The sequence below is a fragment of the Periophthalmus magnuspinnatus genome, chromosome 16 (assembly GCF_009829125.3).
Source record: "Periophthalmus magnuspinnatus isolate fPerMag1 chromosome 16, fPerMag1.2.pri, whole genome shotgun sequence".
Taxonomy (NCBI): domain Eukaryota; kingdom Metazoa; phylum Chordata; class Actinopteri; order Gobiiformes; family Gobiidae; genus Periophthalmus; species Periophthalmus magnuspinnatus.
The window spans coordinates 22476629-22503103 of record NC_047141.1 but is presented as its reverse complement, the minus strand read 5'-3'; the positions used below and the strand labels follow the sequence as shown (position 1 = coordinate 22503103).

The 26475-nt window shown below is 38.3% G+C and overlaps 1 protein-coding gene across 1 annotated transcript in view; it reads left to right on the top strand.

The window, feature by feature from the left end:
• nrsn1 (neurensin 1) overlaps positions 1-26475 on the top strand; it is a 131577-nt gene that overhangs the window by 78872 nt on the left and 26230 nt on the right. The window lies entirely within an intron of this gene.

Genomic DNA, 26475 nt, shown 5'->3' with positions numbered 1-26475 from the left:
ATTTGACTTGCATGAAGTGATTTCTACATGCACTAAAAAGAAGACGGTATTTTTGGTATTCTGCCTGGTCCTGAAATGTCTTGCTACAGTGCCTGTAGAAATTGTATTATATTTCCCTTGTGCATTAGCTCAATTTCACATTTTTGAAAATTCTCCTGGCTGTGTATGTGAGTGCAAATCCTTGCTAGCATAACACTGGTGGTTCATTGCACAGTGAAATAGCAGGGCCAAATGACAGACTGGATTCCAGCAGCAGTGGAATGTGGAGCTCCTGACGTATCCTCACTATCTTTGGCAAATGGCCCACAATTCAATTCCAATGAACAAGCGCCAGTGCAGTACGTGTTAGCACTTCTGTATAACATGTGTCTCCTGGAGCCGTAGAGTATGTGCAGAGAGTTGATGTTTTTTCAAACAATAGTTGTGTTTGAAACAACAAAGACTATACAAAGTAAATAATTATTAAAAATAAGTAAAAAAAAAAAAAAAAAGAAATCATTTGTTAACCACCAGTGCCTATATTAACACAGAGGTATATGACAGAACTTCATTAAAGCTTGTACAAAACCGGTGACATCACACCCCCAAAATTATTAAAATATGGGCAGTTGCTCAACAGCGACAGTTTCTGCTTTGTCTTGAAGTTATTTTTGTGATAGATATGGTGATTTAATTATTTGTGAATATATTATATTATGTTATGTAGCCAGTAATTAATTTTATTCACACAAAATTAAGATTAAGAAGAGCACCATATTACTACAATGTTTTAGGTTACAATGTGTTAAATATGATATGCTCAATGCATAGAATAAGCTTCACAATAGTTTTCACCTTTCCCCTGCATAGCAGATCAACATACATTTTTAATGTATGATTATGGACTTCTAGGAGTGTTTACATGGTTTGTTAGAAGCCATTAGGACTTCTCTAATGGGTATAAGAGAAATGCCCATTGATTTTTGCATCACACCGCCTGCTTTTGTTTTCCTTTGTCTGTCTTTCTGTTTTAGAATGGGCTCATCAGGAACTACAGTACATATTCCTATTTTCAATTATTCTGGCTGAGGGCAATATGTTTTAATGATGAGCTGACTCTCAGAGTGCAGTGTGCAGCTTTGCCAGCCCGAGCAGTAATGCCTTTTGCACATGTCAGGGTCGGGCCTATAGTTGTAATCTGAGGCTCATTACAGCCGGTGAGGGCCGAGAGCAGCAACGGAACACAACTTCTCCCTGCAGCGCTGAATTACTTTTCCAGCCCCAGCACCATCGGGTTCCCCTCTTCTCGCTCAGTGTTGCTCTCCTTGTCTCCGCTGCTTCACTGTTTGTCTTTGATCTCTCCTCTCTCTTTCCTGTCTTCTTCTCTCCCCCCTTGCCTGTCTCAATCTCAATATCTGCCTCAACCCCCCATCTGTGCTCCTCTGACTCCGGCTCTGCTCACTATATCTTCCACCCTTCGCTCTGTCTCGCCTCTCCTCAGGGGAGCGAGCACGGAGCAGTGGATTTGGAGTTGGAGGCTAGTTTTATTGAGTTTGCTCAGGGTCTTGGAAAGGCCTATTTACCAATAAGGTCATGATGAGGTGCAGCAAGTTTATGAGCAAATCCAAAAAAATCCCCCTCAAAGCAGCTGCAGCCATTCTTTGACTCTTGCATCTCCTCCCCGTGTGCAAAGATGTGTGTTAGATTCTGAGAGCCTTCATCGAGGCTTATCTTGTTTGTTGAAAGATAATGTGGTATTGACAACATTATGAATAACCTTGTAACTAAGATCACCGTGCATTCAAATTTGTTTGGCTTTTGTATAAAACTGAAACACCAATGATTTGCACTGTATCCTTCAACAAGAAAGTTGGGCCACTGATGAATAACAGTAGCTCACTTACATGTCACTGACTAATGGGTCAGAAAACAGCCATTTCCATATCAATCTGCCCCACAGCTATCTTAACTTTGAGTGTGAGGTAGAGACTGACTATCTATCTACTAGAATAGAAGAACGGAGGTTTAAATTATTAGTGATGAGGAGGCTCCGAGATTTTGGACAAAAAAGGAATTGTAATTAAAATATTGTGATTAGATTTTGATTTATGTTCACATTATGGAGCATTAAGTTAAAGGAAAACGGAAATAGTGTACTCACTATGCCTACATCCTACATTTCAGAGCAGGCTTATAGAAGTACAGGATTATAATTAGTTTTTTTTAAGATTTTAAAAATGTGTTTGCACACATATGTTGCAAAGCTTGTTTTGCTTTAAAATAATGAAACCTACCCTCATTCACAAGAGGAGTGGAAATATGTTTATGTTTAGTCGTCCCCTTTGCTTCCTGCCTTTCTCACTCTTCTTTTTCCCTTTGCTTCTAGTTGTGCTGAACCATTCTCTCTTTGAAGGACCTCTGCTGAAATCTTCCCTCTCTCCTCCTCAGTTCTCCCAATGTCCCAGAAAGCTTGCTGATTGGTGGGCTGCATAATGACCCTGTTTTGGCCATCTTGGATTTAAACCCTTATGACCACTTGTTGGTTGTTGGGCTGAGCAGAGCTTGGCTTCTCCTTCTGCTGGGTCCTCTTCAATGGTTTACTTTTGTACTGAACCTAGACCCACTAGGGCAACCTGTTAGAAGCCAGATCTTGAGCTAGACGTGATGGGGTAGATGGGGGGCAACCAGAATTCTCAGAGGAAACTACAGGGAGAAGCATTCAAAGTTCACACAGAAAGGCACGGCCAGGAGCCACTGTAGGCCACTGTACTGCCTTTTTGAGGTGGTTGGATGTGGTATCTCAGCTGCTTCATTATCAACTCTCCCTGGCATCCTCTTTTTCATCAGTTTGTCCAGTGCGACAACAAATGTTGCGAGCTGGAGTTGCATGTGCTCTGTTTGGTACCACTGTCTTTAGTGGGTTAACCTTCTCTGTTCAGGTTTAGTTGGCATCTTGTTCATGTGTTCCATCCTGAAAATGTAGTCTTTGTGCTTTTGAATTTCAGCTCTCATAATTTGTGGCAGTCTCTGTCAAGTGTCTGTCAAGTGTTTGACTACAGTGAAGTACTTCAGCAGACATTGTCCGCTGATTACTTATTGCTTGTGATTGACATCACATTGGAGATGTCTCCTTAAGTCTCTATTGGCAGATTTTGGTGTCATTGTGACAATAGTGGGCATATAATAGTGTTTATCATAGAAAACAGTGTTTATGTGTGTATAAAACAAGGGAAAATAGAATTCTTTAAATAATGCAAAATGCGCTCAACAACTGGTCATGGGCTCAGTGACATCGTATGTTATACTGTGTAGAGATATACCGATATATCGATATCTGGTACTGACAGAGTTAACCCTGCAATCCCTTCCCTGATGCAGGATGAAAACAGTTCAGTGGATAAAGCATGGATTACAGACATGATGAAAGTTTTAGACAATATGTCTGATTAAATAAATGCATCACTAATGACCCACGGCAAATGCAATGTTGTTTTTTTTATTTTTTTTTCCGAGACATTATTTGACTTGTTTCCCTCCTAAATGATTAGTTTAGACATGTTTACTGCCTCTAAGTTAGGTTTTGTTGTTAAATGAATAAGAGAGTGTGGTGCCTGTGAGCAGAGTGCAGGGGGCTGAGGAGGAGGGACTGAACTATCACTACTACTGCTGCTGCAGGGAGGAGGCAGAGCAACATGATGACACACAGAATGTAGAGGTAGAGAGGGAGTCTTTCCTAAATAAAACAAGAAATTCACAAAATGAAAAGCTAACTTTACTCTAATAAAGAATAATTGTATTATAGCTTATAGTCTTTTCTCTAAACATAGTGCTTAATTAATTATAGGCCTATCAGACTTTGTTTGTTTCAAATAACAAAAAATACGTAGAAACAAATATCTGCATGATATCGGTTATCAGCCGAAGCTTTCTTCAAAATATCAGTATTGGCCTAAAATTTCCATATCATTGCACCCTTAAAATTGGGGATACTTGTCATATGACTTCTTCTGCTCAATACCATCCACTGATGATATAATATGACTTTTTTCTATTAGATAAATTAATAAAAAGTGTTTTAGATGGTCTCCTTCAATTGGAATGGAAGAAAGGGTACACCCGACATAGTACAGCTTTATAGTGAGCTGGCCTTTTTGCTTTGTCATTCACTCCATTGAATATGTATGGTAAATGCACTCTATGTGACAGATATAAATGTGGGATTATGTTAAGAAGAGAAAGTTTTCTTTGACTCCTCGGGGTATATATGGATAATTAATCCTTTACAGGGATTTGTGTCCATCAAACAAGAGTGAAATGTTATATAAGAAAAGTATATCTGCAGGAGTTTGTTCAGCTGTAACTGATCCGTTCCTTTCCTCAGTCACTTTGATATAATAGAGGAGGAATCGCGAGGAACTGACTGGCATGAGCAAGTTTTTCAATGTTTGAATGCACAATGCACTGTCGGAATAAAGATAGTAGGCCATGTTCAATATTCATGGATTTGGGACATGATAGAGCATTTGGAAAGTAAGAGCTGTCTGTAAGAAATCATTTTGGACTTACTGAATGGAACTGTAGTAGAGCTGTGTTTCAAGTTATCTTAAATTTAATATTTGATGTTCTGTGTACAGTGCTTAGGTCTTCTGCTTCAGCAATAAAAGGTCGAAAGTTTGATCCTTGAATAGATCCTGATTACAACTAATGGGTTTTGTGTCTCCTTCCGACTTGTACGTACAGTATGGAAATGCATTAGAGAATCTATTGCTCACGTGTAATTTTAGTTGTTTAGAATTGTTGTCAATATTGTGTTTCCCAGTACCAGACTGTATCCATGGGGCTGCGTATAATTAGGGATGTACGATAATGTCAAACATAATTATTGACTGATAATAGCAATTATGACATCACAATAATTCCGAATTTTCACCAATAATCTAATCTGGTAATTAGAAGCCCAAAAAACACTGATTCAGCTGCTTTTCTTCTGAGGTTTTCTCCCTCAGAGCGCTCACTTTGAGCCCCGGGTCAGAGGCAGGGTGCAGAGGACACATGTTTACATATATGCGCTTCTTTTATCTTTGGAGGAAAGATATTTCTGCAAAATTGCTTTGTACCGGCCCCATGACACAGGAGAGGGGATATAGGCTTCTAATAAGTCATGTAAAAATTTTCACTGTGACAACAAGTGAAATTTCTCTGAGGCAGCCCTGATAGGCAACAAGAGTCTGTGCATTAGCGTTGCAGCTTAACATAGATACTATCGGGCTGATGGACTTGGATTATGTGAGGATCTAGTTGTATTTTAGTTCTCAATCAAACGAGAGGACACTTGGCGCAGTGAGAGGAGTTTGCCTGTTTGAGCCGCTGCTGTGACCATGTGACCATCTGCTCCATGTGCAGACGAGTAAACACGTGTCACGCAGACATTCGTTAAATAGCCCAATGCAAATGGACTGTGTACAGGACTGTCTGTGTCTGCCTCTCTCAGCTAACATTATATTCACGTCTATATTCACAGTATACAGTTTCTGCTTTGAGCTTGTGTCACTCAGAAACTATCATGTGTTAAAGAAGCAGCCCTCTGTGTTGCACAAAGCTTGCATGAAACGTACAGATAGAATATAACTTATCTGAAGTATATCGTTAACAATAAGGAAAATAACAAAAAAAATACTACAAGCATTTACGGTGTAGCAAGATGAATTAATGTAGGCCTGTATGAAACATTAGCAGGACAGAGGAAGTTTATAATTAAATAATACTGAGCTCATAAACAGACTACAACCCAATTCTGTTTTTGTAAATGCCATATTTTTAAGTCTTTAAATGTATTATATGATCTGCTTTAGTCACATTTAGGCCTATAAACTAAAACAAACAAAATAAAAAAATGTTTTACGTTTCAAAAATCAGGTTCATTTAAAATGTCTTATCGATTTCACTTTATCAGCCCTCGTATTGGTTGAAAATTCCATTATCTGTCATCACTAATTGTACTTTTGCAGTTCCCTCCATTAATACTTATTTGAAATACATACTACAGAACCATAAAACTGAGCAATACTGTTTATAACTGGCCCACAGACAATTTATTATATATATATATATATATATATATATATATATATATATATATATATATATATATATATATATATATATATATATATATATATATATATATATATATATATATATATATATATACAAACATATATGCTCAGACTCATGTTCTTTGTCCACTAAGCATATAAATTACAATTACATGTACTGTGCCATAGTAACATTCTTCTCCGATACCACCTTTCAACAGTAAGTACCCAGCTCTAGTATCCTGTCTGCAAGTTCCATATTTGCTCATGAAGGAATATTAACTCGATGCGGGGTGCAGGACTTAACTTAAAATATGACTCTAAAACATGTCAAAACAAATTACAAATGGTTACCAAGTGCATAAAGTAGATATATTGGTATAATGTTATTAGCCATCCCCAGACTCCATGTCCACCAAGGAGGTTGTTTTTGTTACAGATAGTTCTTTTCTCTATTCCCACCTTGACCCTTTGATCCTGTTCCTCCATCATTACTGCTGACTCAGTGCTTTGGTCCGGCTATGTCCTAATCTGACACTCAAATTGACATCCCTATGGCTCTGTTGGCACACAGGATTCATGAAAGCAACGCGGGGCTATATGTCAACTCAACAATAATGGTTTTATTATACGATGATGCCTAAGTCCAACAGACAAGACATACAGTATAGAGCACTAAGAGCAGGGCCCAGATAGGAATCCTGCCAGCGTGATGTATTTTGTGGTTGTGCTTGTTGGTAGGGCTCCAATTCCACTGTGTTCCTATTATGCAACCCTGCTGCAAGAGCCAGATATAAGGACAGGAGACAAGAAGACATTTCTTATTGACTTATAGTGATGCTAAATATTTAGACAGGACCAGACGGAGAGGAGAATAACAGAATGGGTCTCCACTGGAGTGTCGGTACAGATAGAGTTGATAAATTCACGTTCACTTCCCAGACTCTGCGACTGGCTTTGCTCTAGGAAGAAAGGTATATATTTGATCTATTGGAGTGACATGTTTAGATTTCAAGTCACTCCCTGTTGCTCAGAAAATGAACAAATCAAATCACAGTTTTTCCTCCATGCTGTTAACGTCATTATGTTTTGAAGGATAATCAAATAATGCTGGATGTTATAGCCGTACCTCCACAAATAATGGACATCTCTGTAATTGTTTCTATAATGTGAGTTTGTAACTACACAACAGCCAACACAAGGATGAGAAAATAACTTTTGCTGCAGGCTCTTCTCCCACTGTTTGTCTATTCATTGGATTGTGGTATTGAACATGGAGTCAATTTGTTTAAATTTTCTACCTACTTACAAATATGGCAATGTAATAATCTTTGGTCATCACGGAAAATAATGACCCAGAAGCTATATTTACAAGAGAATGCAGCGACTGGTTGAGCAAGAGAAATTAAAAACACATACTGTTTTAATGGGTTTTTGATTTGGTTTGCTTCTAGTGGTTCTCCAAGTTGTTTACTACCTGAGGCTAGCGCAGTGTCCTTGGCATAGACACATTGACCATCTTTCCTCTTGTGTCCTGACTCTGATGTAAGAGTGTAGTTTGATTGTCGTGGTGTGTTTAGTGTTTGCGTCTGGGCGGCTGTTGGCTGCTACATCTCCCCCAGAACGCCCCGGGGCAGATGTGGCGAGATAGCCCCCCTGCCTGAGTGCGTCTGTGTGAGTCAATGAATAATGGATTAATGTAAAGAAGCACTATATAAATCTAATCCATTATTATTGTTGCTTCTTTGAACTTCATTGTTGTGCATCAATAAAGCATAGTGAGTTTTATTAATGAAACAAGAGACTGTTTGTGCCTCCTCGGGGAACTTCACTGAAAATTAATAAAACTACCGGCTTGAACTGTGTACTGTGTAATAACATAACAAAAATCACGCAATAGGACTTTAGATTTATTGCAAAAGGTGTGACTACACTAGTGTTCTATCCAGTTCCATTTTCTCTGCATTAGTTCCAATATGTCGCGGTGTCCAGTTCTATAAATACCATTACAATCTCCATGTCAGCAGTGTTTGTGTGATGCGATGTAGATTTATTGAAAGTCACTGTGGGGAGATGACAGGAGCAGGAGGTGACAGGGCCGAGGACTGGCAGGAGTCCAGGTGTCTTGTTGAATGCAAATCACTGATGCTGGGCTTTTTGATCAGCTCAGAACAACACCTAATCCCTTCAGAAAACAGTTCAGTTAGTATTTCCCTCACATCGCCTCCATGTGAAAGGCCAATTTATAGTCTATTTCAGGTGGGCCACTCCCTCAGTGACAGAGAATGGACCAGAACAAAACATGAACGTGATGCTTTGAGCTGCCACCCTGCTCCTCCTGAACCCATATTCCACACAGTGGGCTGTGAAATCATTTTTGGTCTCCCTCGGAACAGAGCCCCCCTCATGCACAAATCCATAAATTCATGAGCATCCACCATCCACATGAAAAGAAAGATGTGGTGAAAAATAAAATGTAAGAGAGAGCAGAAGAGGAAATAGGAGAGGCACAGAAACCTATAGAACGGATGAAGAGAGTGGGAAAGTGGACATACCAAAGAGACAAATGAATGCTGAGCTGCAGTGTAAGTGCTGCGAGGAACCCAGCGTGAGTCTAGTTTGAACCCCGACTGGTTTTCTGCTGGAAGACACAGACATGAGAAAATCTGCTTGCACTCAAACGCACTTTTCACATAAACACAGTAATTTATGCACAACAAAAAAGTGCCTGCCTCGTATCCTCATGTACCTCCTGTGTCCTACCTTCTCAAAGACACTGCTCACTTTCCTCATCCAGTAACTTTAGAAAGAACTGCTGAAATTACACTTTTCCTAACTTCTTTTGAGGAACAACTGAGAGGTGAGACTTGACCAAAAGACGTATTCTAGTAATCAGCAAAAGCATTGTGTTGATTTAATATGGGCTCCAATTGTTATATTTTACTTTTAAATAACAGTTCTTTTTTTTTTTTTTTTTTTTTTTTGCTCAATGGTATGCAGTGTGATGAGATTTTAACACAGTACATCTGATTATAATCACTGATTTCAAATTATCCTAACAATTAAAAACCACAAAGGGATGTATTGTAATGTATGTAATCTTTCTTACATAAAATAGTTGATTTAAACATGAATATACCTGATGGAGGCCATTTATTGGATTTTAATTGAGATATTTTAATAGAGTGAGAGATTCTTTGAACTATAAATGTCATTATTATGATTTGATCTTTTTACTGACAAAGCCAATCCTCCTGTCAGTCAGTAAAACTATGTGGTTTTTGTGGAGTCCAGACTTCAGAGGATCACAATTTATGTTTTTATGGCAGTTATTAAAAGTCTGTGGTATTAAAATGAGATAAAATCAAATCTAATTGAAAATTGTGATCAGTCAATGAGCTCAAAATCATTATTGTTTGTGTAATCCCTCCCTCAGTCGTCCAGGCACGATCCATAGTAAAAAAAACAAACATCAAATCTATCAACTGGACAAAAGTTTCGCTGGTCGGCTTGGATGGGCGGCAAAACTCCTACAAGTTTTTGCCCAGTTCACTAAAAATCATTATTATAATTACTTTTTGTCATATTGCCCAGCCCCACTTTAACTTGGCTGACCCTAAGAAGGTCCAGTATCCTTGTATAAACTTATTATTGAAAGTTACCACCTTGATCATACTGAATGGCCCATATAACACGCCAGCTAATCCTGTTGAACTAATAATAAACTGACGAGCCAGTTGCATCAGAAGTTGTTTATACTGCTGGCTGGTATAAGCCTTGCTCTGCTTGTGTTTGTCATCACGCTGCTCTCTTGGTATGTGTTTTGTTCTATGTATAACATTAATTAGGCCAGTGTGTGCAGCTCTATGGGTGCTCTGCTGACACCTCCCTGCAGCTCAAACTGTGCACATGATTATGCATAAGTGTATTGGTGGCACATGTGGACACCCAGTCACATATACAGCCTTAGACACTGTGGCATTGTGTCATTCATCGACAAAAGGTTAACAGGTCTACACATGTCTACGCACCCGGAAGCATAATCACCGCAATTATTCCACAACAGGTGTCCGCTGGCCACCGAGCGCAATCACACCACATCTTCTTATGCTGTTTGACATTTGATTGGTTAATATGGCTTATTATGTGGCACAGGGCTGACAGATCAATAATTATGGTGAGAAGGGAAAGAGAATATGGACACTTTTGTACTTCAATGGTGTAGGTGTTGAATAGAGCATTAATGGCAGAGTTGGTGAAAATAACCACCATTATGTCCTCTTTATTGAAAAGCGAATAATGTTAAGGGGATGCTTTTCTATGGTGCTGATATATAGGGATCACTTTGAAGTATATAGAAAGTGCTGCATTGTAGAAGTAATGGTAAAGTAATGCCGTCAGTGTATTATGAAATGTATATGAAATGTATTTTAATGTACACATTAATCAGAAAACAAGAAATACAGAATGTACATAGATTCATTCATATTGCATTTATTTTCAACTTCAGGGGAAGCAGGAACATGTTCAGGATCCAAAATATACAAGATATATCCCAAAACTGTGCTAATGGGATTCAGTTTAGGGCGCACCTGCTAACATGGGCCTTGTCTGCCCCCTACAGGGAGTCAAATGCGTGACACCAGTGTAGAGTTATGAGGCCAATCATAACAAGGGGCTGGCCTCCCGCTGCAATGATGTCATTGAAGCAAATGAGTGACATAAGGAGCATTATTGAATTATTCTTGTACCTCAGGCTGTTGTGGTAATGCAGGGCAGCAAACAGGAAAGAGACTGGAGAGAAGATAGAATTATGATAAAAAACAACATGTAACTGGTTTGTATCATGAGAAGTAGTGGCGAGGTTCATTTAAAAATATAGATGGAGTAATATGATCTTTAATTGAGAAATCTTTTACTAACTCGATTCTGGAAAGGTTGAGACAGTGATGCAGTGTTTACAGTGGTGAAACGCTGTTCTTTTAATAAATAAAATCATTGCTATAGTTTTAATAGTTAAGAATAAAGAATAAAATAATAAAAAAAACAACAAATAACAGCTTGTTTTTAGTGCAACATTAAGTAAAAATATTTTACTATTGCAAAAACATGCACTCATTTTTTTTTACTTTTTTGTCATGCACACCTTTTATTATTAGTCTGTTCTGGCGCATCTGTTAAACTCAAAGCTAAATTATTCTTATTCAATAAAGATCTGAATAATTCAGTTAAAATATTACAAAACTACAAATTTTAGTGCCATAATTGCCTTCCTTATTATTTTACAGATTTTTATCTGTAATATCTCCAAATTGGGTTTGCTGATTCAACTATATATAATTTAATTGGTTCAGTCTGTATAGTTGTTTGTATATGTACACTTTGAGTATGGGCAAAATTGAGCATACAGTATTAATTATACCAATTCTCCTCTGTTTGTTTTTCATAGCTCCGGAGAAGACATCCAATTTGACACCCAACATACATGCACACAACAACTGTTCCTTGTGCCAATAGAATCCCTCCACTGGCATGGATCTGGAAATGAATGTCAGTGTTATTTATAATCTATGGTCTGGCTAAAACCCAGAGGTGTAAAAATACTGGAAAAATAATGCTTGCTAATGAGAAGGGGATGCTAAATTATGCAAATCAAGTCTCCAAGCCATTAACAGACTTAGGATTTTCTTAATAAATCGTGGGGCATCTTTCTTTTTTGTCCTCGTTCCTATTAAGTCAATGGCATGAGGCTCGGATCTATAGGGGAGCTGCGTTTAACTCTAATTGCTCTTCTCTCATTTTCATCCAGACTGTTTTGGCCCTAATGAGTGATACATTACGGCAAACTTCTTGGAATTATATTAGCATTTAATGGGGGACAATAAAGTACATCGGGGACGCAGTATTCGACGTGACAGAGCAATTAAGAGTATGTTTTATGAGTGTCCCGCTGTCTTGAAGTGTGGTCCACGCTGTGGAGAGTTGCTAATTTGGAGCAGGGCTGGAGCATTTGACCATCAGGGCTCAGGGTAATCACAGGAGAGTCACTTTGTTCTTGCACTTTGTTGTGAGCGTTTAACACATTCCAACAAGAGACCAGGATAAATGAGCCGGGTTCTGTTATGTTAAATGTTCTTGCTTCACAGTGCTTAGAAATTGGTTGAATTTATGTTATAGTACAAAACGATATTTAATCTTTGATGGCACCAGTTTAATTTTATGCTATAACGATATGATTAATCTTGTGCGGAGGTTTTAAACACTCTTCAGAGTCACCTTCTTTGGGTTTAGTACCACTATTGTACTATATAATTTCAAACTTTTTTTTTTTCTTTTTTTTTTTTTTCTGTTTAACCAATTACTGTTAACTGTTTATTCCCCTGAATGTCTAAGGCTAGTTTTCTTGATGGGCTGATCGATACCAATTATTGATATATCAATACGGAGGTATCAAAAGTATCAAAAAGTATATCTTAAAGTTAAAAAAAATTCAGCTGTTTTGAAAATGTTTTTAGTAATTTGTTGAAATAAATTGTTTGTATTTTAGTTTATTTGAACATAACTTTAATTTTGTAGATCTTTTCCGGCTGAGGTGCAGTAAAAAATATATTTATGGTAGTATCCATACTTCTTAATACAAATCAATATTGGATCAATATCGTAATATAATTCTGTATTACTTCGCATTGGATAAAAAAACAAACAAAACAAAACACTGGTGTTTCCCATCACTACTAGTTGTCCAACTTGTTCTTTGTAACATAATAAGTAGCAAAATCACTATTCTGTCCGGAGCATGGGTTTGTGGTTTGATTGGAGTCTTCACACAGACACTGTTGCTCCATGATATAGACTAATCCATAGCAAGAACAAACAGAATTGACCTGAGAGAGGAAGAACACAGAAAACTGTAATCCCACGGCCAACAAACAGTCAATGCTTATGTGGCCCCAGGATGACACTGAACAACCCCCAATTAATGTACAGTATTGTTCTGGTTTATCACAAGCTTGAATCCATTACGTTCATGTTGACCAATGCAAGTTCCCAAATAGTAATTCTAAGGCCCTATTTACTAATTCATTGTTACACAAATGGAACATAATTAAAAATAATTTGCATTCAGACAAATAAATAAAGTTGATGGACAGCATCAGACCAGACGGCTGTGTATTCCAACCAAAAACAGACCATAGAAGAATTGCTGTTCTGGTTCACAAGAAAGATAATAAATAAATACTCTAACGTCAGCATGGCAATCTTGGGTAACCAAAAGATTAGTCCACACCTGCATTTTTGGCCTAAATATTTGAATGTGTAAACAGCCTCAAAGACCAGTGGCCACTTGTGTAGAAGATTTAAAATAGCTTCCAGAAAACCATTTAAAAGGCAAATATCCATACGGTGCAATGTTTACCCCCTATCTACATTCAATAAGTAGTCATTTAATTATAGATTTGAGAACATCCATTAACTGAAGGTCAACTTTTCACAAAGGAGATGCAAGCAAATTTCAACCTGCCATTTCTCGTCCTGACCACACCTCTAGACGTAATTCTGTTTGCACAATGCACACTGCGACGTGTTCCAAATGATGTCAAAATGCACAGGGGCAATGGTAATCTCTAGTGTGTGCAACCCAAGCAGGCTGGCCATTGTTGGTCCCGTAATCCCGTCCGCTTTGCAACTTTCATACACACGCCTCATAGATGTTGTTGGCAAGCACATCTGGGGGGTCTGCCTGTTCACAAACTGATATTGAAAAGCGCCAAGCGACAACTGGTAGTCCAAGGTGCTGTAGTTTACACAAATGTAAGAAGGTGCTATTTGAAGGGTAGGAAAAGCAAATCAACAAGGAGTTTAAAGTAAAATGTGTTGTTTAATTTGAGATTTAAATTCTGCACTCTGGCACAATGTGATAGGACTTCAAAAGTGTTTATAATAACTCATAAATATTTCAGAGGGTTTAATTCAGCACAAAAGTCTGTGGTGTAAACAGCTAGAGGCTAGGTCAAAACTTTTACTTAAACTTGTGATCAATAGAATACAATAAAAACATAGTTCAGACAGTAAAAAATGATTACCTTCAATGTGTGTCGCAGTATTTTCAGTATTTTATTTTATTTTTCTCAAGAAATTGTGTCCTATGATTTTGTATGGCAAGCAGTAAATTTGATTCTACCATGAAATGTACGTGTTTTCTATGGTGTAAACCAACCAGAAGGGCTGAGGACAACACATACTTCTTATAGACACTAATTCCTGAAAATGCTCTCTTTATTGATCCGGATTAATGCTCAAAAATAAGAATTTCTCCTTCCATTTATGACCTAACCCTTTTGCCACAGTAATTAACATATTTAATGTTAGTAACCTAATTACCTGGCACAGCTTAATGGACTTTAGTTGTACCACAGCATTTTCATATGATTACTTCACATGTTTGTCAGTACTTACAGGTTAAAAGTGCATGCTGCTATACATGCTGTTTGGAAAAGAGCTAAAATTATCTGCAAGAATGTGCCATTGTGACAGTAATAGAAATTAGCCTCCCACAAATGTGATTATACCTGTGTAATTCCACTGCTGCTTAAACCAACAGAGTGACTCAGCCTCACAGGTGCACGGATGTTTATTGCGTTCTGGAAAATAATTGGAATTGTGTTATCTAGCTGCAAGCTCCGAGAAGGAAGATGGTTTCTCGAGTGATTTACACTTCAAAAAACGAGAAGAAAAACATCATGTCTGCATCTTTGATCTGGCTCATTGACAAGACTTTGTCAGGGCAACTCTCCGTCAAAAAAGAAGCTGGGGGTTTCATTAGAAACAAAATTATTTACTCTCATCCAACTTCAAGTTACTTTATTAGTTTCCAGCACAAAATCTATAAATATACAAACATGAAGCGTCATAGAGAGAACATCCACTATCCAAATCCAGGGTGAAGTTGCATTTAAAAGTTTGAAATGCCATAGTCCTTATTTGACTTTGTAGCTCCCAAAACAAGCCATTTGTGCACTCAGTCAATTAAATTGGTTTTTGGTAGGAGCTCATTTATTCAGGACAAAGCATTAAAAAAAAAGAACCCATTACTTGATGTTTTGTTGACAATAATAAAATAGCATTTCAAAGAGTTTAACTAGCCAAAGAGAAAGAGTCAATTAATTGGCAGAGTCTTCCAATCCCCATATAACCTGTTAGCTCGTGCCCCACAGTGTAAGTAAAGACTGCTTTTGTTATTCTCAGAACATCATTGTTTAATGATTTCTTTCCATTTGGATCAAATTAGACCAAGCACTAATTGATTATAATGGAAATGAGTTGACCACACTGTCAAAAGCTGTCATTGCTGTATAGCCCCATTCTAAGTGTCTTTATGCCACTGGCTAATTGTTGGTCTGATTGCACTGGCCTTCCACTGTGCTGGTTTCCATGCTAATGAGCTAATTATTGAACAACAATGTAGTTTGATAATTCAATCGCGCTAGACACTAATGAACACACCATTTTAGTCACAAGTGTGTGGCGTTTCAGTTCCTTCTATGCTCATCTGCTGTCTGGTGCTCAGAGAAAAGAAAAGTTCAAGAATGCACAAAATATATTAAGGATGGGAGTTGGTCTGAGGCTGATTTGCATGGGTTAAACTATGTCTGTCCTTCCAAAAGCCTATAGACATAAATGACTTCACTCTAAAAAGAAATTCTTGCTTCAATCCACAAAGCACATACTAGAATGAAAAGATAAAGATGTGGGATTTGGGGATGTGCTACAAAAAGTAATTCTGATATTAAATAAATATGCTCCCAATTTCCTCCCCCAGAGGCTTCAGTCACAGAAAGGATCATTTTTGCCCTTTGACATGACTGAATCAAACACCGAGGGATTCTTTTGGCATTATCTAATGGTGAGGCAGGATTCACAAGGCTGTGAGCTGATGGCAAAGGCCACCCGACGCGTTATCCTTTATAATGCCTTAATGTCTGCTAGAGTATGAGACACGAGCCGAGCTGAAGAAACTAAAAGTGAGAAAGTTTGAGGCTGGAGAAAAAGGGGGAGAACTTGCGCAAAGAGCGGGCAGAGCCATGGAACAAGACCAATAACATGGCATATTTATAATGAAAAGAGCAAGAGAGATTCCTCTGCCTCAGATGATGCCCCAACACGCTGCGGGGAGCCAAATGAATGTTCTGATTTTTTCAAACCGTAAAATGGACGATTCTGAAGGTTTATTTCTACACAGGGAGAATTAAGCTGGTTTGACTGGGCTCCGGCGCAGTTATCACATCCCCCAGCCGGACACTACACACAGGCAGGGCACACACAGGACTCAGGAAGGGACTTGAAAGCATGTGTTGGATTCCTATGGCAGAGCACGGAGTTGAAAAAGAGCGGCTGTCTGTACTGGGGGCTTTATTGGTCTCTGTCATACAAAGCGCAGCCAGGGGCGGTGTATCAGACGTGGGGTGTGGGTGGGGGGCAGCAGCACGACTTAAGGTAGTCGGGAAGTTGTCTGCAGGAATCATGAAGAGGCCGACTGCAGGCACTTTTCACTCCTCTCTTTCAAGCCTCACCTGTCACAGGCCTGGGCTATCAAACATCTCCTCCCGTGTGCTCCCTACTTTCATCTCAGGAAAACAACTCTACTGTTTCTACCTTTAGCTGTGTCTGTGCCAGTTCATTACATTATAAAACACTTATACGATACATACTATGCTTTTTTGTACTTTAATAAACTATAACATGCGTATTATTTTACATTTAGTTCCTTGTAAACCACAAAATAGATGCAAGCAGTGGATTTTCTTGTATTTTTGCTTATTTATATAAACTGAAAAAAAAAGTTACACAATAGTTTTGAATCCTATGCGTGTGATCCAGAGTCTAAATTATTTTAATAAATTACAGTTAGTATCGGAAAGTGGGCGGGCATAGGGGGTTGGTGAAAACATACATTTTCTCAAGTCTCAAATGCAGAAGAATACAGGAATGAACTGAAATACAACTCTGAGTAAGTTAATGATGAGGAATACTATTTTAAACTCGATAAAACATGAATTAATAAAGGTTGTTTTTGAATAAAATCTCCCCTTTGTAACATTGAAATTACTATGTTCCGTTGATGAAGTTGGTAGAATGAAAGTGTTTAAATTGAAAGAAACTGAAAATCAACAAACGCCATAGGTCAGGCATAGTCCTCCTTGGCACACAGAGACACAGAGAAGCCAAAGCAAGACAAATCTTCAAAAATAACCTTCCCCAAACATGAAACATACACTCATGTAGCGTGTTCAAGTTCTGTTATTCTCACTAGACTTGACTGCTTTGAAATTGAAAATACAGACATATAGAATCAATTAGATTTGGTGGACCTATGATGGTATTTCAAGTACATCAGTCTCTTATAATAGATTGTGTTATTGTTGTGAGACCTTAAAAAGTTTATTATATTCACTCTTTCATAATGCAATTGAGATGTTCATATGAAGGTTCAATGTGGTCAATGTCTTTCTCTATGTAGGTGAAACCCAGTGCATTTCAAGTCCACAGTTGTGCCCAAACACAGCATCTCTCCACTCAGTAAAAATAGGTTTGGAACAGGTTGGTCTAATGTTGTTTTTGGAGTTCTCATCTCACTTACGCTAATGGAGTTATTGGCAAAACGTTACAAGGTTACATTTCAATTGAAATAAATAAATGCTTTTAATTAAACAAGGATAATCCATTTTCTGTTTTTGAGAGGAAATGGTACTAATGATCATCTTGTAATTAAATTAATGTTTTGGTGAAAGTTACTACTATCTTTAAAGTTATTACTATTATTTTGTATTTAAGCATTTTGTAAGCGCTGTCTTTTTGTTGCTTATATTAGAAACGTTTATGTTTGCTTGTCATTATGTAGGGAAATGGGCATGCTTTGGTTTTCAAAGTAATTCAGTTTGAAAAATATTAGTTTTGTGGTAAAGGGTATTGCGATTTGTGTGTTCTGTATTGTACCAGAAGAGCAACACTAATTTCAGTTGACAACACTGAAATAACAGTGTGCAAGAAATCTTCTCATTAGCATACAAGACCGTCAGTTCTAAAGCCATATAATGACATTAATGACAATAATACTACAAATTATGGATTCATAAATTGGATTAGTGTACACTGACCATAATTTCATTTTACTGCTATTGTGTGTTTATATATCGTCTTGGAGTCATGGACATCTGGTGGACGAGTAAATTATCATAACATTATTACTTTTTAGGGAAACAAAGATAATTGCTTGGGCATTGTATAAATTGATTGCTGTTAAAAATGCCACATATTTTTTAGAAGGAAGGCAATGATGAAACTCAAATCTGCAATAATCTAAATGTATTTGCATGCCCTACATTCGTTTAGAGATTAAATACAATTAAGAAGCTCATATACAATTTCAGTTAGTCACTAACACTTAGTCACAAGACATAAATGTTTGAATAATGTCGGAAGTTCAGCTAAAGTTCAAAATATACTGTACTGAAAGAAACATTTTCAGGCTATACGCTAACACGCATTGGCAACACAAATCAGAATGAATTTTTTCTACTGTTCTAGTTATATAGTAGACGGACACTTCCTCATATACAGTAAATTAGTAATACGCTTCCATTTGGGAAAGTCGGGAATTTAAATTAAAGATTTATACCAAATCACTCCAAAGGAATCTATTCAATCTCCTATTACGCTGGATTCAAAGAGGCTAGCTTATAGCTCACTATGCAGGGGTGGCCTATACTTAAAGATAGCCATCCATGTGAATCCTGCCCGTACTTGCCCAACCCCAGAGAGCAGGAGATAGGGGAAAAAATGAAAGGTGGTCTGTGTGTGTGTGTGTGCATGTATGTAAGCATGTGCATGTATGAGGAGAGAGGAAGAGGAGGAGGAGGAAGCCCTCGGATGAAGAGCTTCCGTCCAAATCCATCATGATGAAACTCTCCTTTGCACCAGGAGGCCTCAGCTCCTTTAAGGTCTGCAGCCTTTGATGGCTATCATTTTAAAAATATCTTACTTTCCAAATGTGGCTGGCTGAGAAAAAATCGGAATGGGATTTTTTTTCGACATTTTGATATATCAGATATATATTGGAAAAGTTAATCATTTTCAAGGCTATAGTTGGATTTGCTTGGTGGAAGACATTTGACTTATACAGCTCAATATGATTCATGCTTGTCTCCTCCATCTTGGTCGTTTCATCTCCCGGATTTGTGTTGATTTGTTTGCAGCTGCTTATTGATGGCTTTTATCCCGCTGTGTCTGAACCTGACTTTGACCTTTGACCCTTATTAAAGAGAGCCAGTCAACTCATGGCTCAGAGATCAATGAGATAAAACGGAATGAATATGTGGATGCGATACCGCTGCGTGTGAGGATATGTGTGTCTAAGGATAGCTCCTAAAGTGTGTATGTGCTGTTGTAATTTGACTGAAAAAAATGCAAAAAGCACAATGAACAGCCAGAAGAGACTCAGATTATTGATCGTTATGGCTGGTGAATCAGCTTCCTTATACATGCTATCCATGCATTCCCAGTGCATAATAAGAAAAGATTAACTTTATTGATTGACTGCAGGGAAATTTTCTCATATGACCATCTGTGCTCTGTGCATATTATATGTAGATGGTGAAGGCAGCCTTTAGCTCTCTCTGTGATGTGATGTAAGTGTTGATGCTTATGGCTTAATAACAAAGATTTCATTTGTTTGCATTAATACAAACTAATGCTTTTCATCTGGTGTCTGTACATTCATTGCTACATCAAGTGGCACATCATTTCTACACCATAGCTCAGCGTCAGTGAACATATTGTGTAGATGGTGATGGTGAACACATAATCTGTCCATGTTTTACAGACAGTGGCCTTTCCAGAGAATGATTTAGATCGACTAATTCACCTAACATGTGCATGTCATTGAACAGCAGGAAGAAGTACCTGGTGATGTCCCTTGGTAACACAGACAGGACATGTAGACTTCACACAGAGATTGTAGGTTGCTGGCCTGGGGGCCAAACTGAGAGGTGAGAGAAGCGTGGTACATCACATTAATACCATCATAAATCTTAATCATTCCTAAATGAAGGACAATCACATTTCAACTCACACTATCAATCACCATCACACCAAGAGCCAATTAGAAAATGCATTTTGACTCAGCCTAATATCTTTATACTCATTCAAAATGAGGCTGTGGTCACCCCTCCACACGTCTCCTCAGCAGCTGCTCACCTAGCCCCCAAAAACATCCTGTGACAAAATTTATTCATTCACCCAATCATTTTGGCCCTCTTCACCATTTGAGAGGAGGTGAATAGGCCCATTGTGCTTGCAACCTGTGTACCTCAACCCCTCAAGCACTCTGGCCAATTTCTGCATCCATGCTGTCCCCTTAAGAGGAGAGCGCTGAAATGAAAAGCCTTGTCCTTCTTTTGCTCACCCTCTCTCTCTACTTCCCCCTGCTGCCATCATCCTACCATGCTCATCTCCTCTCCAAAAACAACCCATAATGGTGCGGACTGGAGGCTGTCTGTCTATTTTTTTCTGCCAAAAGAGGGGTGTGTGAGTGTAAGTGAGGGAGGGAGAGAGTGAGAGAAGCGGAGCAGCAGCAGTGAGCTCATCATCCTTGATTACGCCTGTCACCACCAGGTAGGAGGCAGCAATTAGCCTTGGCCAGGCCTGTTCCACCGAGACACTCACACACATACACACGCCCAGCAATAATTATGCAGACATAGCACACATGCATTCACACACAAGCAGCGCGAGGGGCCCATACACTCGGGAGAGGCCAGGCTGAATGAGTGTGGCATCTGTTAGAGAGTGATTTGGCTGGCAAAGTGAAAGAAAGGATGGATGAATGTGTGGAGGAGAGCAGCAGCAGCGGTGAACTGGCATGGAGGGACAGCACAGGAGTCACGCTGAAGGACAGGAGGGGAAATACGGCCAGGGAAAGTTAGTGATTAGGAGCTATAGGTTAGTAGTGTTACAGTGGAGAGGTGGCTGATTGGTCATAACAGTAGGAGAACAGGTTAAATATACAGATGGATAAAAATAGAAGCCATTAAAATGATGTAAAATGTATAGACAGGAAGCTTGCATTGTTAGCAGAAAAGTGTGAGTTTTCTGTTTCAATGTTGAAAAGTTGTGCCATGGAGTAAAATGTACATAAAACTTGTTTCTAGTGCCTCCAAGTTGTCATCTGAATATAATGTAGATACAAGTCTGTCCAATGTTTATATAAAAATGTGATTTTCTCTGCAGCCAAAGTTACATTGAAAACTCAATATAAATCATAAACGAGGCATGTGATAAAATGCTTATTTAAAATGCTTAGAAATTAGTGTTGATTTGCAGGAAACCAATAAAAGGGTAAACAGATGGAGTAAGCAAAGAAAAAGTCAATGAAGAAAAGGGCTGGGGAAGGAGATGCGGGGATGCTGAGATGGACGGGGAGAGAAGATTGGCTGCCTGCTTTTGATAGTGTGTGCCAAATCGATTGTGGCTGACTAATCCAGTTAGCTATGGCAGGAGCATGCAGAAGAGGCGCTTATGGGACTGTTACAGTGCGCTGTCTGCTCTCCGCTTCCTGCCCCGTGTGCGCTTGTGTGTGTGTGTTTACATGTGTGTTTGTGTGAAGCATGTCCAAATCTGACACCAGGCAAAGCCATTCTGTCTGTCAGACTCCCCTCTCGGAGCAGAGAGACAACAGATCCCCAGGCATCACCCAGCTATACAAGATGCTTTCAAATTCAGGATTTTTGCATTGCATTTACCTTTACAATGACAGCAGATAGCCAGATGCACAGTAATATGGTGTCTTAATTCCTTGTCTAAACCTTGTATTAATTAGAGCCTTATAAGCACACATTTTGAGTCGCACACAAATAAGGACAGATGGAGGCTGCTGGCAGTTGTAACCAGTTGCAAAGTTTTTTTTTCTTCTTCTTCCAGTTAGACTAGAGCTGTTTACATTTGTAGTTGCGCTCCAATCCAACTCCACACATGAAATTCAAGTGTAGATTTCTAGAGAAGAAATGATTTTCGTTGTAAAATTTGTGAAGAATGGGGAGAGTCACACATTGTGGCAGGAGGCTATAGGGTGCTTAGCATGCTGTGGCCCCTTAGCCTGCTCTTTACAATCAGCCACTTATGTAGAAAGGGGACGTCGGCATGTTAAATCACTTCATCTATAATTGCCTGCATTTACTTCTCCTTAGAGGGCCAAACATAAGAAAATTCTCTTAGGCCCAATAAATGTTGCTGTGGACCGTATTTGTGATTAGGGGCTGGGGGGCGGAGGATGGGTTTGACGCTCATTTTTCACAAACAATTTTTCCATTTTTCTTCACAGGGAGACAGTTGGCATTAGATTAGGACAGGCCTAACAGAGGCAGGGCCGCTAGCAAATTGTGTGGCTTGAAGGGCAAATGCCCCTCTGAATTTATCAACTTATGGCTCCAGTGAGCTGCGAGGGATGATGATGACCTCAAGATACCCTCCTAAGGATGCCTTTTACCGTCACTATGTGCTACATACAGCCTTACACGGCCATAGGCTACTGGTCTGACAGAGCAGTTTTTTTTGGTTTGTTTGTTTGTTTTGTTTGTTTTTTGTTTTGTTTTTTAGTTTTTTTCCAACTTGTAAGTAAATTGGCCATATGTGGATTTTTAATGCACTTAATCTCCATAAATATGTGCCATCAGTTTCTATAAATAAATAAGGCTCTTACCATTGCACACTCAATTTAAGTCTCTAACCATATGGGGCCACCAATGCATGTGATATGAGTTCATCTTACCACATGGTTACCACATATTAATGCCTGTTGTTCTAGTTGGTAGTATTAGGTGACAAATGGATTTGAAAAATAAGCTTGATTTTGATTGAATTGTGTAATTAAGTTTACAAAATGACCAATGCTTTTTTACATATTCACTTGGAAACACGGGAAAACATTCATCTGTTTTCTGTGCAAAGTGTTTTTTATGTCTTCTGTGTACTTTAATTGTTAATTGGGTGTAGATTTTATGCTAGGTGCCTTTTCTTGCACAACCCTCTTCATTTTAAAGGCTTTAAAGGCTTTGGACTAGCACACAGAATTATAAATTGTTACTCTACTGTACTTCTGTAGTGGCCATGACCTGTATGAGGGACATAATAAATACCACAAACACCTAAATCTGCATGCAGATTTGTTGGCAAACTTGTGAGCTGAAATTTAAAATTATAAACTCCATTCATCAACACTATAAGATTAGCATCTCCAATCATGTCAACCTGGAAACAGGTGATACATGGTTTAGGGCTGGTACATTCTGGGCATGATTTAATGATCACACCACAGTCATTTGTTCTTACTATAATTATCACCCCATTGAGATAATCAAAGCTCCTGTTAATAGAATGGAGTGAAAGGTCACCCTTACTAATGCCTTCCAAGTGAAAGATGAGCTGCTTCAACTCATGCTAAACAACAGACGCTTGCTATGATGCCCAGTATTGTTGTTAAATAATACTTCTGAGCACCACAGTAGTGAAAGAGCAAGAATGTTTGAAACAATATTTATTGTATATAGCTTAATATTTCTTTTGATCAGTTGTGGCTGCCATTTCCAACCCAACTAAAGCCATAAGGTTAAGGAATCGACCCCACAGTGACAGACCCATCGATTAAAGGTGTCAGGACACATCAATACAAATCAATATACATCAATACACATCAATACACATCAATATAGCGTATCTGTCTCTATCTATATAAACCTCTTTGACATAAAAACCTAAATGCTGTTATACATCACACTTGATTTATTATTTTTTTAACTGTTTGTTAGGGATTTTTTTTTCTAGGTCAGATATATGAAATATAAGCTATTGTAAACACCAAGGACAGTTATGAGGAGATGAAAATAAACGAAAGCCTGAACCTGAAGTTCTTATGTTGCCTAACATTGTATTGTGGGTCCTATCAATCAACACAATATCATATCATGACAAAATGCCAGATTTATCACTTGATCTGCTTCAGTCCAACTGAACATATAACATAAAGTAGACATTGATTTGAGTGTGTTTGTAGCAAAGTTTTTCAGATTATTTTTTTTTTTCAATTGAATCCCAAATCATTTGTTTGGTCTTGTTACATCTCAAGCAGAGTCCATCTGTCCATTTCTGCAGTCTTCCTGTGCTAGAGACATTTATCTTTACTGTTGTGGTCTGGCGGACGTTTCTTTCAGCCACATCTCCTCTGAGCAGATCCTGAGGTGCTCCCAGTCTGTTAGGCATACATCATGTCTCCAGTGTCTCCTTGTTCCTCTGGGCTTGGCTCCGGGTAAGCACCATTTGAACTGTTTCCACAAAGTGTGCCAGGCAGGTTTTCCCATCCAGCGCCTGGAGCAGTTCACCTGCTCTTTTTCACTGGGAGGAAATAGAGTTGTGTATCTCTCTGCTACACTATCTGTATCTACTGGAGACAAGACCAGTACTGGGCAATCTTTACTTTTCCCATCAAACATGAGTTTTGATTAATGGTTTTCAGTAGAATACTTTGTCACACCAGTCCTATTAAGTGCAGTGCATCTTCAGTAGTGTCAGTATAATTCATAGTTATTCATAGTTAAGGTGATTACGGAGATGTTACATTAGAGTCTATTTTTAGTTTATTTTTAAGTCTGTTTTAAAAATTATTTTAAGCTATTTATCTATTATCTTGTTTTATTGCATGTACCATTTTCCTTCTGTTCTTTAACTGTGCGGTGCAATCCTGGAATTTCCCCACTGTGGGACTAATAAAGGCATATCTTATCTTATCTTACCTTATCTTATTATATGGTATGACTGGAAAAGTACCATTTGGTTGAAAGCAGGTGTTGCTGGTTCAGCTCTTGGTAAATGAAGAAACAGTACACCTGGATGGTACAATAAAGTGTTAATAACGCTTCATGTGTACAAACCTGTAGACAATAGTTTAACTCTTATTAAAATCCTGGTTTAGATTTGACTGTACTTGGAAGGTCAAATATTTTCTTAGGCAGTACTTGGTGTGAAAAGTTTATGAACCAGTTGTCCATAAATATTTGATTGCAAAAAAGAAATGCATCAATTTGTTTCAGACATACCTGAAAGCACACTTTGTATATAATATATAGCTTGCAGGTCTATGGAATAACATTCTAAACTCTACCAACTAAGCACACCTAAGTCAATAAAAAAAGAAATTAATTTTAAAAAATGACCCTAGCGTGTATGAAACTTATATTTTTTATACTGTGAATGGGATGGATTAATATTGACTTGGAGAATGCTTAATTTTACAATAAAGGGCATGTCTTCTCCTTAATGAGATTATGCAGACAGTAATTGGTTGAGGAAGTGAGCTAATTCAGATTTACTGTTTATAACACAGAGGTGGACTGGATCTCTAAACACACTTTAGCTTGAGGTGACCTTCCCTTCTTGGACGTTCTCCAGTGCTGAGTGCTAATCTGGTGCCTTGTGTGCATCCTTGCCATGTGGCTTTTGGCTCTCGCCCCGAATATCCTAGGAAAAGAGCAATCCAACCTCTGTCCGGACTCATAGAGGGTTTAACTACTGTGTATGTACAGAAGTGACTCCAAATTAGATTTTATGGAAGCAAACATGCCCTGGTTAGTTTATGTTTTGATGGAAAATATAAAGAGAAATGCTTAAATGTGATATACTGCTTCAGAAAATATCAAGATGAAAGAAAATCACTTGAAATCACTTTATGTCACCAATCCCTGTAATTCCTACTCTAAACACACAATAATATTAAAACGACATCACCTGCTGTAAATAAACAGCAAAATGAAACTCACTACACAGTAAAGAGTCAACACAAAATAGTAACTTTTCGACCACCTAAGCAAAAATGTGCTGGCAAATATGGAGCCTCGAAAAATATTGTTCATCTTTCTTTTACTGAACTATAAGATGATATTGTAATGATTGTGACAGGCCTAAGAACGTGTCCTACTTCTTACTTGATAGATTACTATTTCATATGCATTTCAAAGTTATGTTCTAACTGAAAAACAATGGTGCCCAAAGGTTTGATGTTTAGTTGACGGCAGCTTATTGCTCTATATATCACATATCACATCTAATCCTGTAATGTGTAATTATGACACGTGTCAGCTTCAGTTGTTCTCCTTTTAAATCCATTTAAACACATCTGAGGCTGCTAAATATAATAAAGGAAACTCACATCTTTTCTAAATCAATGCAATTACTGTAATCAACAAAATCTAGCTTTCGCTGTGGACCTCTGGGAACTGAGTGGGCCAAATATACGGTGCTCACCCATGATTGCCTTTGCTTTTGCTGTTGAAGCTGTTATGACTGCATTAAATTACCA